General features: G+C 41.7%; 1 long non-coding RNA gene across 1 annotated transcript; it reads right to left on the minus strand.

Annotated features, from left to right (window-relative positions):
* Window positions 1-605: 605 nt before the first annotated feature.
* On the minus strand, window positions 606-2,196 carry LOC121841608. The gene is made up of 2 exons (XR_006080623.1): window positions 1,654-2,196; window positions 606-959 (listed from the first exon to the last, which is right to left on the minus strand). It is a non-coding gene; the product is annotated as an uncharacterized LOC121841608 (long non-coding RNA).
* Window positions 2,197-7,703: the final 5,507 nt, after the last annotated feature.

Below are 7,703 nucleotides of genomic sequence, written 5' to 3' on the forward strand. Positions count from 1 at the left end.
CTGATGTACGAAGGGCTATATAAATAAATTTGATCATACTTAATGGAAGAAGTTTATTATTATTATTATTATATGTAGTCTGAATCCGTGGAGCTGCAGGGATTTGTAGTCTTAGTGGCCTCTCTCATACTTAAATGGAAGAAGTTTGTTATTATTATTATTTGTATTCTGAATCCGTGGAGCTGCAGGGATTTGTAGTCTTTGTGGCCTCCATCATACTTAATGGAAGAAGTTTATTATTATTTGTAGTCTTGCATGTTGTCTACTTTGATGCTAATTAGCATGATCGGATCCGTGAATAAAGGATCCCCATTAGTTCCTGCCAAGGCAGCAGCTACTCTTCCTGGGGTACAGCAAAATAAAGGCAGTTATACAATATTAAAAAACATTACAATACATTCACAACACACGGTGTGGCATCCGTCACCTTGTCCTAGAGAGATTCACATGGTTATCAAAACGTCACAACAGGGTAAGCCTAAACAAACAGCCCTATGGGAAAAATGAATGGTGGAAAAACGATTGGAGCCATTTCCCTGTTTGACCTCAAGTTGTTATGGATATTATGACTCTACAGAGCCCCACAGTGGACGTGTCAAAATATGTTACATTGATAAAGCACACTTTATTTAACCTCAATGTCATTCTCTCATGCTCCTTCAGGCTCCCTAACTGGGTACAACTCTTTCCACAATGGGAACATTAGAAAGGCTTTTCTCCTGTGTGTGTCCTCTCATGCCTTTCCACGCTTCCAAACCACCTAAAACTCTTTCCACACAAGGAGCAGTGGTAAGGCTTCTCTTCTGTGTGTCTTCTCTTATGTGTTTTCAGGCTCCCTAACTGAGTAAAACTCTTTACACACTGGGAGCAGTGATGTCGTCCTGCTGGTTTGGACGTCTCAGGGTCTGGTTCCCCTGAAGGACTCTTCCTGCCGTCAGAAGGAGAGTCTGGTCTCTCTCCTGTCAAAGACAAACAGATTATTTAAACAGAGACCTGAATGAAACCTCACATGATAAAACTTCCTATGACGTTTAATCTAGACTAGATACCTCAATCACTTGAACACCACAAGGAGGCGCTAGAGCCCGATGGGACAAGCACGTCCCAGCCGGCCAAACCCTCCCCTAACTTGGACAACACTGGGCCAATTGGGATACAGCCTGGATTAGAACCAGGGATTGTAGGGTCTCCTCTTGCACTGAGATGCAGTGCCTTAGAATGCTGGCCCACTTGGGAGGCCCTGCTTAAATATTTATATCCTGGAGTCTGACATCGTTCTGATATTTCTTAATTTCTTTCTTGTTATTTTGGGGATTTGTGTGTGTGTTGATTTGTATTGGTAGGTATTACTGCACTGTTGGAGCTATAAGCATCAGCATTTCGCTGCAACTCTGATAACATCCGTAAAATATGTGTTAGAAACCAAAAACATTTGATGACAAGTCTGATTTATTTGGACAGTTTTTAGGCTGTAGAGACCACTATAATAAAATATATTGTGGACTACAGTATTTAACTAAAATAATATATTGGATGCATGATTAATGCCTTTTGTTGGTGGCCCGCTCTTTGATGGTATACACACGTTACAGTTTAGCTTCATCAATTCCTACATTATAAACAACATAATAAAGAGTAGAACTTAGTTTAAACCTGCATCAGTTCAACAACTGCAGACAGTTTGTGCCCGTTTCCAAGACAGTACTGAATGTTGTTAATCAGATCCCTAGTCTCCTCCTCGTTCGATGTGACAGTTATCTTCCCCTGTTCCTCCGCCTCTTCTTTCACTGTAACATCCTCCTCCTCACTCTGAACGCGTCTTCCTCTTCTTTCGCCGAAACGTATTTTTCTTCTTTCACTGTAACATCCTCCTCTTCCTTCTCCTCTTTCACAACAATGTTCTGCCACAGGCTCTCTTTCTTCGTCCAGCAGAGCTCTTCTTTAGCAGGAGGAGAGTAGCTTACTGACCTCATGGTCGGGGATGTTAGCCATCCAGCTAGCTACTAGAAAGCTAAATATGGAATTAAAGGGGGTAAATAGCTAAACGGCATAAGCCGACAGAAGTGTGTTTAAAATATAGTGGATAATATACACCGAAACAGTCTAAACAGCTTGAATCGTTCAGCTATGTTGGCTACGGAGGTGGATGACTCGCTGTTGTTGTTGAAGTGTTTCGTCCACTAGATTATACGTCACACTAGCCGCGTCGCCTGAAAGACGCACATCACCATCTGCAGACACGCCTGCTGACGCAGTGGAGGGAAAAGTTGTGTTTTTCCAAACAAATCGTTTAAAATGTTTTATTATTAAATAATAATATTACATTGAGACATCCCGAAATGGGATGAACTACCTGAAATTGTCCAATAACAATCAGATTTGTGTTTTGTTGCAAAATGTTTGTGTGCCCTAAATCCCATCTTGGATTAATGATTCACTCAGACTTCTCATTCCTAACTCACAATATTGAACTAACTTGTTATAGTATTTAGTAATTGTTATGGATTACTGGCTCGATTTAGTAGAGTACAGATGTTACCATTTTTACAGATGCACGTGTTGATTAGTGCAGATTTTAATCAGTGAGAATCAAACTTGACATCTACATCCACTTGACATTGCATTTTTAAGGAAGTTTCTGATTAATTCAGTCAAACTAACAGAAAATAATAAATAAGCAGCGATGTCACAATACATCATGTAGATGTATATAATGAACAGACTAGGTCTATACTGCTCCTACAAGGTGTAGCAATGCTGTTAGTGTGACGTATAATCTAGTGGACGGAACGTTTCTTTCAACAGCAGCAACAGTTAGTCAGACACCTCGGTAGCTTGCTAAACAAAATAGCCGAACCAATTGTAACGGCTTTCTTCCGTTGAAGGAGAGTCGGACCAAAATGCAGCGTGGTTAAATCGATACATGTTTAATAAATGAATAAACACGATAAATACAAAAAAACAATAAACGTACGTGAAAACCGAAACAGCCTAAACTGGTGCAATAACACAGACATAGGAACAATCACCCACAAAACACACAGTGAAACCCAGGCTACCTAAATATGGTTCCCAATCAGAGACAACGAGAATCACCTGACTCTGACTGAGAACGCCTCAGGCAGCCATAGACTATGCTAGACACCCCTACTCAGCCACAATCCCAATACCTACTAAAACCCCAATACAAAAACACAACACAAAATAAACCCATGTCACACCCTGGCCTGACCAAATAAATATATAAACACAAAATACTAAGACCAGGGCGTGACACCAATAAAGCTCTTTAGACGCGTACGTGTATATTAGCCACTGTGTTTTAAACCCCCTTCTGTCGTCTAGTTAGTTATCCGATTTAATTTAATATTTTCCATGTTGTTGTCATTAGTCTAGCTAGCTAACATCCCAGACCATAAGCTCACTAAGCTACTCTCGTCCTGCTAAAGAAGAGGAGGTCTGCTGGACGGAGGAAGATGGTCTGTGGGTGAACATTGTCGTGAAAGAGGAAGAGGAGGCTGTCACAATTCAAAACAAGTAGAGGGTGAGGGTGTTACAGTGAAAGAAGAGGAGGATGTTACAGTAAAAGGAGAGGAGGATGCAGTTTATGGAGTGAAAGAGGAGGAGGGGGAGAGGACTGTTACATCGAAAAAGGAGGAGGAAGAAGAGGAGGAAACTGGATATCTGGGCCCGGTTTCCCAAACGCATCTTAAGGCATCCGATGGTTCTAACGGTGAACTTAGCCATAAGATGGTTTTGAGAAACCGTTCCCTGATTAAAGACTTAGTAACTGAGTTGTAGCCACAATTTGGTTACCTATAAGTACAAACAGTTATGTTTTTGTTTTATATTTACAAAATTAAAATGACATGTTAAATGTTTTCTTTACTCAAGTATGTCAATTGGGTTACTTTCTCCACCACTGTATTTTTATAACGATCCATTGCGTCATGCAGCCGTTCCTCTGGGTAACCCTGCTGTCTGAAACACTCATCCAGACATTCCTCTGAGTAACCCCGCTGTCTGAAACACTCATCCAGACATTTGGCTTGTTTGTCATAGTCACTCTGTGTACTACAAATCCTGTGTATGCAACTGTATTGGCTGATGGGGAGGTTATTTTTTAGGGGTGTAGGGTGGAAGCTCTCTCGGCGTAACAGGGAATTCCTGTCAGTCGGCTTCCTGTAATACAGTGCCTGATACAGTGGCGCTACAAAGTATTAACTTAAGGGGGCTGAATAATTTTGCACGCCCAATTTTTCAGTTTTTGATTTGTTAAAAAAGTTTGAAATATCCAATAAATGTCGTTCCACTTAATGATTGTGTCCCACTTGTTGTTGATTCTTCACAAAAAAATACAGTTTTCTATCTTTATGTTTGAAGCCTGAAATGTGGCAAAAGTTCGCAAAGTTCAAGGGGGCCGAATACTTTCGCAAGGCACTGTAGTCTGTGCTAAAGCCACTCCCCTCCCTCTTAATCAAAATGTCCAGGTAACTTGTTTCATGCGCATCAAAGGTGAGGGTGAATTTCAGATGTTCACTGCTTGTATTGATGAAGGAGTGGAATCGATGAAGTTCCTCTGCTGTCCCCTGGAATAGAAGGAACACGTCATCAATGAAGCCTTTTTCAGAGCCTGATGTGCTATAATGGATTGTTAGGGCTGTCAATCACATTCTTCTCTAACAAACCCCACATACAGATTGGCATAATTAGATGCTATTTTGAAACAACAATGACCACAATGCACTGCGTGTCTACTTGTCTTTATTTTACACCTGCTATAATTTCAAGGTTTTACTGTTAACCTACAAAGCATTACATTAGCTTGCTCCTACCTATCTCTCTGATTTGGTCCTGCCGTACATACCTACACGTACGCTACGGTCACAAGACGCAGGCCTCCTAATTGTCCCTAGAATTTCTAAGCAAACAGCTGGAGGCAGGGCTTTTTCCTATAGAGCTCCATTTTTATGGAATGGTCTGCCTACCCATGTGAGAGACGCAAACTCCGTCTCAACCTTTAAGTCTTTACTGAAGACTCATCTCTTCAGTGGGTCATACGATTGAGTGTAGTCTGGCCTACGAGTGTGAAGGTGAACGGAAAGGCTCTGGAGCAACGAACCGCCCTTGCTGTCTCTGCCTGGCCGGTTCCCCTCTTTCCACTGGGATTGTCTGCCTCTAACCCTATTACAGGGGCTGAGTCACTGGCTTACTAGGGCTCTTTCATACCGTCCCTAGGAGTGGTGCGTCACTTGAGTGGATTGAGTCACTGATGTGATCTTCCTGTCTGGGTTGGCGCCCCTCCTTGGGTTGTGCCGTGGCGGAGATCTTTGTGGGCTATACTCGGCCTTATCTCAGGATGGTAAGTTGGTGGTTGAAGATATCTCTCTAGTGGTGTGGGGGCTGTGCTTTGGCAAATTGGGTGGGGTTATATCCTTCCTGTTTGGCCCTGTCTGGGGGTGTCATCGGATGGGGCCACAGTGTCTCCTGACCCCTCCTGTCTCAGCCTCCAGTATTTATGCTGCAGTAGTTTATGTGTCGGGGGCTAGGGTCAGTTTGTTATATATGGAGTACTTCTCCTGTCCTATCCGGTGTCCTGTGTGAATTTAAGTATGCTCTCTCTAATTCTCTTTCTTTCTCTCAAAGGACCTGAACTCTAGGACCATGCCTCAGGACTACCTGACATGATGACTCCTTGCTGTCCCCAGTCCACCTGGCCGTGCTGCTGCTCCAGTTTCAACTGTTCTGCCTGTGATTATTATTATTTAACCATGCTGGTCATTTATGAACATTTGAACATCTTGGCCATGTTCTGTTGTAATCTCCACCCGGCACAGCCAGAAGAGGACTGGCCACCCCACATAGCCTGGTTCCTCTCTAGGTTTCTTCCTAGGTTTTGGCCTTTCTATGGAGTTTTTACTAGCCACCGTGCTTCTACACCTGCATTGCTTGCTGTTTGGGGTTTTAGGCTGGGTTTCTGTACAGCACTTTGAGATATCAGCTGATGTACGAAGGGCTATATAAATACATTTGATTTCATTTAAAAGAGACAGAAGAATGCACAATGGTCAATGCTATCTGGAATCCTTGGGACATCCCTACTACCTTAACCCCTACTTTCACCATTTTAAATGTCAACTTCAATGGGCTAGGGACATCCCAAGGATGTATCTCTACCTGAAAATGCATGATCTAAGTGATTGATCGTTGGTATTCAGCAGTCATAAAGCCTTATTTACTTTAATGAACTACTAAAATAGTGATTTTGTCACAGCAGCTCTACACTTTATTGACTGATTGATCCATTCATCCTTCCATCCCTCCTCAGCCTTCCTCTCCTCTCCTCTGAAGACCCAGTGAGGGAGGAGCTCAGTCAGAGAGCTGTTGAGGGACTGATTAGGAAGAACACTTACAGTCAGAGAGGTGAGATGTCACAGATGGTAAATATTTATGTCCCCTTAGTGGTTCATCACGTAAGCAAAAGGGAATATGTTCCATCATCTATGTTTATTTACATTAGTGCAAGTTATCCACTGATATTGGTGTAATTTCTCACCCCTTTTGGCTGTATGAAAGTTAATTTCCCCTCAGACACAAACATTTGTCCTTTGATATTATTAAGGTAATTTGTGTTGAATGTTCTTTTCACCCCATCGACTTTACATTGCTGATACATATTCAGTGGCCTGACTGCATCCAGACTATGTCAAAGGCCCATCCTGGTAGATCTAAACCTAATGCAACTTGGAGAGATCAGATAACAGAAGTCACATTGTGTAACTAGGTGTAACTGACACCATAGATGCTACATATCCATTACTTTGAGTGTTTTATATAATATGACTAAATGTGTTGCAGGGACAGTCAAGAAATGGAACGGCAAGGCCACAGAACATGACATAAGCAGAGCTGTGGGAGATCACCTCAAGCCCTGGTAGAGCCGAGGGTGGTGTTTCAAGCCTGTTGAAGGAGTGGTAAAAGTGGGATTGATCGGTTTGATCCATTTGTTTGTTTCTGAGTAGTTGAATCCTTTGACATGGGATTGATACTGATTTTCATACTAAATAGGGACCAAGACTCTTTCGATTGGTCGGTCATTGGGTTCATATATCTCCCTCACTAACTTTAAGCATCAGCTGTCAGAGCAGCTTAACGATCATTGCGCCTGTACACAGCCACACCCAACTACCTCATCCCCGTATTGTTATTTATTTTTGCTTCTTTGCATCCCAGTATCTCTACTTGCACATCACTCCAGTGTTTAATTGCTAAATTGTAATTATTTCACCACTATGGCCTTTACCTCCTTACTCCATTTGCACACACTGTATATAGATTTTTCTGTTGTGTACTTTTGTTTATCCCACGTAACTGTGTTTTTGTCGCTTTGCTTTTTCTTGGCCAGGTCACAGTTGTAAATTAGAACTTTATCTCAACTGGCCTACCTGGTTATATAAAGGTGAAATAAAAATAACATTTTGTTGTTGAAATCAAATCAAGCTTTACTTATACAGCACATTTCAGACATGGATGCACAGGAAAAGACAAAATAAACAAATATTTAGTACACAACAAACAGAAGACTAATAACTGAAAGACTAATGGGCAGCCTAAGGAAATTCCATTGATTAAAATATTAATAGGATGCAATATCCAACCCAAAATACTAGCTTTTTTTTAGGAGGGGTTCTGAAAGACACTAT

Source organism: Oncorhynchus tshawytscha, linkage group LG32 (assembly GCF_018296145.1).
Source record: "Oncorhynchus tshawytscha isolate Ot180627B linkage group LG32, Otsh_v2.0, whole genome shotgun sequence".
Taxonomy (NCBI): Eukaryota; Metazoa; Chordata; class Actinopteri; order Salmoniformes; family Salmonidae; genus Oncorhynchus; species Oncorhynchus tshawytscha.